The sequence below is a fragment of the Nyctereutes procyonoides genome, unplaced genomic scaffold, assembly GCF_905146905.1.
Source record: "Nyctereutes procyonoides isolate TBG_1078 unplaced genomic scaffold, NYPRO_anot_genome, whole genome shotgun sequence".
Taxonomy (NCBI): domain Eukaryota; kingdom Metazoa; phylum Chordata; class Mammalia; order Carnivora; family Canidae; genus Nyctereutes; species Nyctereutes procyonoides.
In genome coordinates, this window is record NW_026575117.1 from 4,322,258 (window position 1) to 4,333,483 (window position 11,226).

Genomic DNA, 11,226 nt, shown 5'->3' on the forward strand with positions numbered 1-11,226 from the left:
AAGAGGGGAATTTGGACACAGACACACAGGGACAATGTCATGGGATGTTGGACACAGAATCTGGAGAGATGTGTCTCAAAGCCAAGGGGCACCAAAAATTGTCAGCAATCATCAGAAGCTAGAAGAGATAAGGAAGGATCCTCCCTAGAGGCTTCAGAGGGAGAGTATGGCCCAGCTGACACTTTCAGATTTCTCATGTCCAGAACTGTGAGAAAATAAATTTCTGTTGTTGTAAGCTCTCGAGTCTGTATTTTGTTATGGTGGCCACAGGAAACTAATACATCAGTATATTCTTAAGAGATGTTATTGGATGGGGAATGGCAGCTGGTTCTTCAGCTGGGATATCATGCTCTACTAACTAGTAGAGTAAGCTTCGTGTCACCCAGAGGACAAAATTGAAGTTCCATGAGATCCTTTAAGATCCAGCTCCTGGGATGCCTGGGTTGCTCAGTGGTTGAGCGTCTGCCTTTGGCTCAGGTCATGATCCCAGGGTCCAGGAATAGAGTCCCCCATTGGGCTCCCCATAGGAAACCTGCTTCTCCCTCTGCCTGTGTCTCTGCCTTTCTTTGTGTCTCTCATGAATAAGTAAATAAAATCTTAAAAAAAAAATTCCGGCTCCTAGCTACCTATCCAGCTTATACTGCCGCTCCCTCACGTACTAGGCACACTGAAAAACCCATGTTCCCCAAACAGGCCACACTCTTTCAAACCTCAAGACAAAGCTACCACTGTCCACTCTTCTCAGAATGCCCACTTCTCCTCTTGTCTTCCGGGAGAATGCCTCTTTGTGTTGTTGAAAATCAACCCCTGTGCTTCAGAGGCAAACTATAACCAGAAGAGAATTTGGGGTAAAGAGCTTTATTGCTTTACCAGGCAAAGGAAGCAGAAGTAGGGTATGGCCTTCAAGCCTGCCTGGAGGAAGGGACTGGAGGATTTTAAAGCCAAACACAGGATCTAGCTGGTTTTGACAAGAATTGTGTCCTTGCTGCCGGCCTCCTTTGTCCTGTCTGTAGAGTGGTACTGGGTTCCTGAAACAAAACGCTAAGAAGGGCGGAGGGGAGGTTTGCAGAAGAGAGGGAAAGGTTACTTTAAAACCAAGCTTTAGGGGATCCCTGGGTGGTTCAGCGGTTTAGCACCTGCCTTCCGCCCAGGGTGTGATCCTGGGGTCCCGGGATCGAATCCCACATCGGGCTCCCTGCATGGAGCCTGCTTCTCCCTCTGCCTGTGTCTCTGCCTCTCTCTCTCTCTGTGTCTCTCATGAATAAATAAGTAAAGTCTTTTAAATAAATAAAATAAAATCGAGCTTTGCTGAAGCCTTAGTGCTGCCATTTTGATTTTTGTTCAATTTTATGCTTTTAAGTGATTTCACCTACTCCGTTTGTCTCAAGCGTCACCCCCTCTGTGAAGGCAGCTTCCCCTGACTTCCTACACAAATACTGCATTACCCATGTGTCCCCTGAAAAGTTATCCTATCAGTTGTAACATTTCCTACTGGTCTATCCACTATACTAGGGTTTCTTAACTTTTGTGTTAACACCTTCAAAGACTCCCATGAAAGACAGATGGTCAGGGTCTTCCCAGAAATGGGCCTGTGCTCTAGACTTCCCCACCTGATTGAAGGTTGAGTAGAAATCAGTGAACAGGTAAAAGTTACACACAATATTACCCAGCTCCTGAGAATCTGTATGGCTTCTCTAAGTTAGGATCCTCAACCAGGACACAACTGACCTGGATTGGATGGGATCACTCTTTGTGGGATCACTCTTGTTGTAGGGTAGGGGATATTTATGTGCATCACAGGGTGATTAGCAGTATCCCTGGTCTCTACCCCCTAGATGCCAGTAGCATCCCTCCACCAAAAATGTCTCCAGACATGACCAAATGTCCCCCGGAGGGCAAAGTCACTCTGGTTGAGAGTCGCTGATATGAGTAAAAGAGACAGTGATTTAAAAGCCAGACAGTAGACCAAAGCAGGGCAGAGGATGAGCTATTGACCCTTCCACATTTTAATATATAACCCATCCTTACGTAAGGCCACAGGGGCTCATCCAGTCCTGAGTTTATATCCCAGCTCCATCGCTCAATAGTTGGGTGATTCTGGGATCTGTTGTTTACCTGTATGAGTCCTGGTATCGCCTCTGGGTTGTTGACAGGACGGACCAACTGAGAAAACATCTGAAGTATCTGACAAAAGGCCTAGCACATACTGGGTTCTCAACAAAAGTCATTTCTTTTTTTTTAATAATAAATTTATTTTTTATTGGTGTTCAATTTGCCAACATACAGAATAACACCCAGTGCTCATCCCGTCAAGTGCCCCCCTCAGTGCCCGCCACCCAGTCACCCCCACCCCCGCCCACCTCTCCTTCCACCACCCCTAGTTCGTCTCCCAGAGTTAGGAGTCTTCCATGTTCTGTCTCCCTTTCTGATATTTCCCACCCATTTTTTCTCCTTTCCCCTTTGTTCCCTTTCACTATTATTTATATTCCCCAAATAAATGAGACCATATGATGTTTATCCTTCTCCGATTGAAAAGTAATTTCTTTGCATCTTTTCCATTACATTGGTAGTGGATGCAAAAGGAAGCCCAGGGACCTTGATACTCTCTCCCTGGCAACACTCGCCTGGGATGAGTTAGCAACTCAAGGTGAGAGTTCTGTATTTCCAGGGCAGAGAAGTGGGTAGGGTGAGGATGGTAGCGGTGATGCCTGCTTGGGCAGGTCCGGATGCCAGGCATTAGAAACAGAAGCAGAAGATGTTTTGGGAGCTTTGAGAAATGACATTCTGAGTCACACGGAGTTAGAAGAGGCAACACGGAGAGGCACTTAAATTTAAAGGGAGAAAAGGAAGGCACAGATGAACATTGCTCCCATGACATGCACTCGGAACCCTCTGACAAGCCCAACCTGAGGTTCTGTGTGTATCCCGCAGTCCCACATATAACTTCTTCAGTCACATTTGCACTCGAGTGGGAGCCTGCCATATGGTGCCACTTGCAAAAGGAGTTTTGGAGGCAGGTGCTATCCAAGATACTGTCCCCATCACACCCACGCGCTGCATACACACGCATGTGTGTTCACGCACACACGCAGTCTCCTTCCCCCGGGCAGAACTGCTATATTAGGTGGGACCTGTGAGCACAAGGCACAACAATAAAACAGTAATCATTGGAAAATGACTGCATGAAACAACGCAGACTCACTGCTCCACTTACCTAATTACTTTGCTCTTGAGATATTTTTGTTTAAAGCCACTGAGATAAGAGTGGCATTGCCATAGCAACCTCCTGTTGGATGTTGTTCGGCATCTCCAAACAGATTAAATCGCCCACAGTTCCCATCAACAGTGCTCTAGTGGCATAATTTCTAATAGCCTGGTGCATTTTCCCACTTGATTTCTATAAAGCAGAATGGAAACTGGATGCCCATTGGCAAAAAAGGCCCTGCCTTTTCTATGTGGGTCTCTAACCAGGCTTCGAAGAGACCTTATTTCAGAGAACACGGAAATTGGAGTCAGAAGATTTGGACTCCAATCTTACTAATAATTACTCATTAACAATTACTTACTAATTATTGATCTTCAATAACTCCCTAAATTAGGCTCTCTGGACTGTATTTTCCTCATCTGAAAAACAGGCTTAAGACTGTTTTCCTTCCCCTCATCCCACCCCAGCCCAGAGCCTGCTGTGAAGCCTGTGTAAGAAGGTGCATATGGAAGCACATGGGCACTGCACTGGGTCAGGAGGGAAGAGGTGGATTTTCTGGGGTTTGAGCCAGTTTTCAGAACCTCTAAGACATGACCCATGCATGTTTCCTGATTTCTTGGGGATCTAAGACCATCTCTCACACTGAGTTGGTTGTAAGCTTTATAGAAACCATTCCTTCCTTTCCTGATTCTTAACCAGAGAGACTTCGGATCTAGAGAATGAAAGTTCACAAAGAAGAATAAGCCCCAGGTTGCTTTCTTGGATGGATAATCAAATGGAAATGAACTTCCTTTCAAAAGATCTCCAATGGCAAACTCATCTTCATTTTCTCTGAAAGGGGGAGAAAGTAAGACACGATTCCTTATCAAAATGTGAAATCAGAGGCGCCTGGGTGGCTCAGTCTGTTAAGCATTTGCCTTTGGCTCAGGTCATGATCCTAGAGTTTTGGGATTGAGCCCAGCTTTGGGCTTCCTGCTCAGTGGGGAGTCTGCTTCTCCCTCGCCCTCTGTCTGGTCCCCTGCTTGTGCGCTCTCAAATAAATAAATAAATAAATAAATAAATAAATAAATAAATAAATTTAAAAATGTGAAATCATCTCAGAAACTGAGAAAACATTGTCATTATGGACAGGACACCACCACTGGTCTCTTGGCACAAGGTAAGTTCTGTTGTTTAAGGGGCCAGAACACGGTGGCTGCTCAATAAATGCCTAGTCCATGGATGGATGGCAGTTAGCTTAGGGGAATAGAGGGCCGGACACAGGTAGAGCCTGTGAAAAAGAGAGAGCAAGAGAAAACTCCTTCCCTGTCAGCACTTTTCCCTTCGATCCCACCTTTTAAACCAGCATGACAGATCAGAAAGACAAGGAGCAAAAGTAATAAAAAATAAAACCAAAGTCAATAACCTCCAACTCCAGTTTTGGGTAAGATACGAACTTTGCAGCCAAAATCATGGTGGGATTTAAAATCAAAACTGACCGGAGCATCACTGTTTGAGATGCAACACTGGAGGTTACCAGAGCTCACCCTGAATGTGCTTTCCTCCCTCCCTTGCCCCCAGGTCACTGTGTGCGTGTGTCTATTTTTAAAGCTAGGACCCTTCTTCTTTGTCTTCACATCAGCCACGACACTTAGCGCTCACTCCACTTTTCACTTAGAGTGAGGCCAAAAAAATGTAGTTAATAATCGTGGCCTCGTTTCCCAATTACCTGAAATGTAAAATGAAAAATATCTTTGCCTCAAGACTTAATACCAAAAATCTTTCTAAAGTGCATTAGCCCCCTCTCTGCCTTAAGGGGGAAAGTGTGATGAGCATAATTGGATCTCTGGTGACTCAGTAGCTCGTAGGAGCATGAACACTAATTCCCATTTATCAGTGGGGTTCTCGGGAAATGGGGATTGGGGCCCAGAGACTGAAGGTGGGCCAACTGTGTGCTGATTTCAGATCCCAGTCTGGAAGCTTTGGAAAATAGATCTTTAAGGTAAATAGTCTCCTCTATAACTTGACTTTTCTTCTTAAAAATTGAATACGGTTTCAATGATACAATAGAAAATTAAGGTATGTAGAGTTCACCAAAAGTAAATTTTATTTGGCCCCTTTCCCCTCTAATTCAACAACTATGGTCATTTCTCCTGTATCCAACTAGTGCAGGCCTCACACCGTAACACCTATTAAGAGCTCGTAGGACAAGTCCACACAGCAGACCCTGGGACATAGTGTCTGTCTTTTTCTGTTCATCCCATACTCATCCAGCTTCCCATCATTGTCCTAGAACACAGGCCTCTGTGCTGCCCACTTTATTTTCTTGGGACAAGGGCAACACTTTTTAATAGGTGAGCCAGCCCACCTTTCTCTCTCCCAAGTCCAACCTTTTGAAAAGAGTTGTGGCCACTGTTGTGCTCAGGCTTCCAGGAGACGAAACCAGATGCCAAGGACCCCTCATAAATGGGATAGAGGGAGAGTCTGAAGCTGCTGGAGATGACAGTCAATAAGACAGAAGGGGAAGGAGGAATTTTTAAGTGCAACACTGCTTATGAATTGGTAGTGTGTAAGATTGGAATCAATTTTCGATTATTATTGTTATGATTTAATGAGAAAGTGGGGAGGGGAAGAGGGAGAGAAAGAATCTTAAGCAGACTCCATGCCCAGCATGGAGCCTGACCCAGGGCTCCATCCTACAACCCTGAGTTCATGACCTGAGTTGAAATCAAGAGTCTGACACTTAGCTGAATGAGGTACCCAGTTGCCCCAATTTTCTACCAGTTTTGCTTGATGTTCTGCAGATGTTTGTATCTGGCACCAAGAGGGATGCTGGGATTGGCTCAGGCTGTGCTATGTTTCTCGAAATCCTAGTCGTAACTTCAAGGCTTACTGAAGGATATGTCTTCTATGAAATCCTTCCTGTTTTTTTCTAGGTTGATGTGACCTCAAACCCTCTCCTCCTCTGAACCTCCTTGGCATTTTGTGCCTCTCTCTGACACTCATCTGACACTATTTTGTATTGTGTTAACTTCACTTTTAATTTCTTCCTGTTAGAAGACTGTAAAGTGCCTGAGAACAGGTTGCAATCTTCTCCTGTGTATACTCTGTGTTTCGAAACTACCGAATTGAACGTGGTTAAAATGAGCAAAGGTAAATCCCGATGCTGTGAATGTCTTGCAGGGTCTCCCAAGCCAGTCTCGCCTTCCATGCTCAGTAAATACGTCCATCCATCCAACTGCCTGAGTTTTTCCTCTCATCTCCTAGATCCAAGAGATCAAAAAATTTTTAAATCATTTTACCTCCAAAATATTCCTTTGATCCAACTACTTTTCCCCCATCTTCTCTTCCTCACTCTAGCCCAGGGCCAATCAACTTTCTTTGTAAAGGGCCAGAAAGTATTTTAGGCTTTCAGGAGCATACACAGGCTCTGCTGCATGTTCTCCTTCCTTTTTGTTTCTACAACCCTTTAAAAAATGAAGAAAACGTTCTCTGTTCTTGGGCCTACAGAAACCAGCTTGCAGGCTGTGGCCGGCAGATCCCTAACTCCACCCAGACTGCTGCATTCTTGCCTTCTGTCTACACTTCTAGTGTAGCCTGCAATTCATGCTCCAGAAGGATGTTTTAAAGAAAACAAATCTGACTCTTTCTCTTCCCTGCTTAAAGTCTTACAATGGCATCCTTGCTTTCCCTCAGGGAATATTGAAAATCCTTGGTCTGACCAAGCAGACTGTCCGTAGCTGACTTCTTCCCCCATCTCTCACCACATTACTTGCTCCCTTCCTTGACTCTGACATTCTTAGTCTTGCTACCCGGTCTTGGAAGGTGATATTTCTTCTACTTGAAACATCCTGCCTCTCCTATCCCTTTGCCTGTTTGCCTTGACTATTCTCTCCAATCTCAACAAAACCATCATATTATTAGTTAGGTTCTCTTTATTATATGCTCCCACGGAGTCCTTGTCTTGCCTGGAATTCCCCAGAAGCAGATGTTAGATGAGGAGTCCTGTGTAAGTGCTCACAGGAAGACGATGAAGATATTGGGGGCCGGGGGGAAGGATAGGAAAGCCCAACGTGTTTGTCCCAAGCCTCTGAGGAGCAGATACCAAGATGGGATTAAACATTTGAGATTTTTATTAGGGAGGTGCCTATAGGAGGAAATGGGTAGGGGGAGTCAGGATGAGTTTGGAGAGTCCTACAGCTAAGACAGGTCTGATTCTAAGTTTGGAAGAGAAAGAAGGAGAGTTGGTGAGACAGAGCCCTAGACTACTGTCCAGTCTAAGGAAAATCTGCTGAAACTGTTAAATAGACCAAAGCACCTGTCAGAGGAGTCCTGTGTCTCTCACTCTTGTGTCCCTTCACACTCACTGGTTAGGAGCAGCCTGGGGGGAGTGTAGCCTTGGTACAAACCCAGTGATGGATTTCAGAGGCAGTTGCTGGGACCATCTCTCAATCACACTCCTTGCACTTGGATGTCTGTGGGGTGCATCCTCATGGCCGAGACACCTAGCAAGGGTGCAGTTGCATCAAAGGCCCAGCCTCAGGGGAACTCTGGAGTGTGAATTATGGCTCTGGCTTTGTTTCTCTGGAAGAGCAAGCTCAAGCTTGGCTTTCGCACTCTGCTGCCAATCACTGGGAGACGGCACTTAAACTTTTGACTCCCATGTTTTGAGCTTGCTGCCAAAGCTGCTCTGATATCCTGAAGGTGGTCCTCCGATGAGAGGGTCAGGTGCAGGCGAGTAGAAGTGAAGGCGTTCAGAAGCTGGGGGAGAAGCCCACAGAAACAGTAAATGGGATTCAGGAGAATCTTGTCAGAGCACCAAGAGTGTCTGCTCCAACCCTGTTCTCTTTTCGTTCTCAACCCCCTCATAATGATGTGTTACTTAAAGTCTGCATATTGTCCCAGATTATAATCTCTGTGAGGTCAGAAATTCTGTCTTCTCTTCCCCAGGGCCCAGCATAGTGCCCAGAACAAAGTAGAAGCTAATTAACTATTTGCCAAATTCTCCATAAAAAAAATGGCCAGAAATCCGCTCTGCTTATATGAACCAAATCCAAATAATTTTGCCATTAATAGAAAGATGGGGGGATCCCTGGGTGGCTCAGGGATTTAGCGCCTGCCTTTGGCCCAGGGCGCGATCCTGGAGACCCGGGATCGAATCCCACATCAGGCTCCCGGTGCATGGAGCCTGCTTCTCCCTCTGCCTGTGTCTCTGCCTCTCTCTCTCTCTCTGTGTGACTATCATAAATAAATAAAAATTAAAAAAATAAATAAAAATAAAAAAATAGAAAGATGGGTACATTCAAAGAGACATACATGAGCAAAGTCACCCACAGCCTGATATATGTCCCCGTAGTCCTTGTGACATCCAGCCTCCGCAGGCCTTTCTGTTCCCAAGAGCTGGTAATGGTATTTAGAGCCTGGGTAATGCAGCTGAAGCTTTATTCCATTTTACTGCCTTCTCACAGCTTCTAGCAGCCTCTTAAAGCAATCAACAATAATAGAAGCTGTCACTTCCTGTATTTCCAACTGTGGCCACAATGGTGGATGCTCCAGTTGTGATACGCTAGAGGAACTGACCTAAAGAAATCGCCAATCTCATTTGTTTTCCCCCCTTCAAGTGCCCCGGCTGGTGGGTCAGTTAGAGAGGCTAGAGCAGAGCTGCTCCTATGGGCGCTGCTTGATTCCCTCTGGTAGTCGGTTCGCTTTATGATGGAGTGAAAAGAGAAACTGGACTTCTATGTCAAATGACTTCCTTTCAAGTGCCTCTTCTGTCACTCGCTCGTTGTGTGATATTGGACGAGTCATTTAACCTCCTTGTGATAGACCTTGTTATTATTCAGAAATATCTGCTGCCCCTCCTAGGGGACACGTTATGCTTGCCTGCCCAACATCAAGCTTGGCTTTGTGCTTTGCTTTGACTGATGACATAGAAACAGAACTAATGTATATCACTCCTAAGAAAAAGCTTTCAAAAAAAAAAAAAAAGGCCAGCAATATTCCAGACAGAGCTCTTGTCTCAGAGTCAAGACAACAGTGAACACGGCCGCACTAGATATAAAAGGACACATGGAATGAACAAGAAAGAAGTCTTTGTTCTTTTCAATGCATTTGGATTTGGATGGGTGGGGGGTCATGTATTATTGTAGTAGAATCTCATTCATCCTGATTGACACACATCTTATTTCTTAGTTTACTCATTTGGGTTTTTTGTTTTTGTTTTTGGTTTTTTAGAGATTTTATTTATGTAATTGAGAGGGAGAGAGAGAAAGACAGAGAGAGCGTGTGCACACAGGCAGGGGGAGGGAGAAGCAGACTCCCCACTGAGCAGGGAGCCAGATGGGGCTCAATCCCAGGACTCTGGGATCATGACCTGAGCCAAAGGCAGATGCTTAACTGATTGAACCACCCAGATGTCCCCACTTTATTCATTTGTAAAATGTATGTTATAATAATTCTTACTCCACAGAATCACAGGTTTCTTTGCTTAGCAACTCTTTAGCTTAAGCTTATTAAATGCTATTAAATACTGGGTACCAGTAGATTCTGCAGGGATGGGATATGGTCAGCCTCTTATTGGTGAGTTTATAAGACAATAAAAAAAAGAACATAGTATGTGTGTGTGTGCATAAGTAGAATTTATGATAGAAATTGCTCAATGCCATGATAGGTAGTGATAAAAGTACTTTGATGAACTGAAAAAAGGAGATCCCTCTTGACTGTGGGCTCAAGAAACTCTTCTGAAGCAATATCAAGTTTGGAGATTGGGTAGTTAAAAGCAAGAAAGCTTTTCCTAGATAAAAATGACTTGAGTATAAGAAAGCATGGACCATTGAGAGAGAAAAGCCAATATTTCAGAGTGTTTGTGAAGACATTGGAAATTGAGGTAAGAAAGGTACTTGGAAGTCATGTGTTGGGTAGTTTTGGCTAAGAAATTAGAACTTTCTTTTGTAGAAAGTTAGTGGAACAAACTTGTTGAGGCAGGATATGACTGCAGTGTGCTGGATAAGTGAATTAGAGGAAGAAGAGTTCATATGGAAGCTCATTGTAGACTATTGCTATATTGTAGATCCACGACCAGAACTTTTTGTTAGTTTTTTTTTTTCTGTAAAAGGCCAGATAGTAAATATTTTAGCCTTTGTGAGCCGAATAGTCTGTTTTGCAACTGCCCAGCCCTGCCACTAGAGCATAGAAGCAGACGTAGACTAAAATAAAATAAAATAATAAAATAATAAAAGAAAATAAAAGAAAATAAAATAATAAACGAATGGGCGAGGCTATGTTCCAAGAAAACTTTAGAGGTTTAAGAAGATGATCTGAAGGGGCGGAAAGCTCTTCTGTCCTTCCAGCTGCTTCACATAACTCTGCTAAAGACTTCATTTGAAGCAGGAACACTCTTACTTATGAAAGCAATGAGGGTACCCGTTCCAGCGGACATATAAGAGGTTCTGAACCAAGCTAATAAGGCCTGGAGAGGAAGAGCAGAGTAAAAACATCACAGGAGCGGATTGACGGGAATAAAGAACCCTGGAGGCAGAGTGGCTTTCAGAGGGCAAAATTATTTCAATTTTGGACATATTGAGTTTGATGTGAAAGGCAAATGAGATAATGTAGAAAAAAGTGCTTCACAAACTGTGAAGTGTTATAGTCATGGGTTATTTTAAGAGAAAATGACTGAGGCCATTTTATGACTCAACAAAAACCCATCAACGCTCCTCAAAAACAATCAAGGCACATGAACTCTATATCGTGGGACAGCCCTTCCATATTTCTGGGTCAACATCTTGGAACGATGATACTATTTCAATCACTGTTATTTCCTGTGCGACAAGGGGTAGCTGTTCCTGTAGATTGATATGGGTAAGTATGTTTACTTGTTCACACACGAGCCTGAGTCAGAACTACAGGAGTTGCAGAGCTGCTTCCCTGATGACCTTCAATTGGGGTGATACTGGGCTCAGAAGCAAAGGCTAGAACGTGATGGGTGCTTCTCGGGTGGATTCTCCGTTTAGGATTTTCTTGGAGTGTTTCCTTAAAACTTG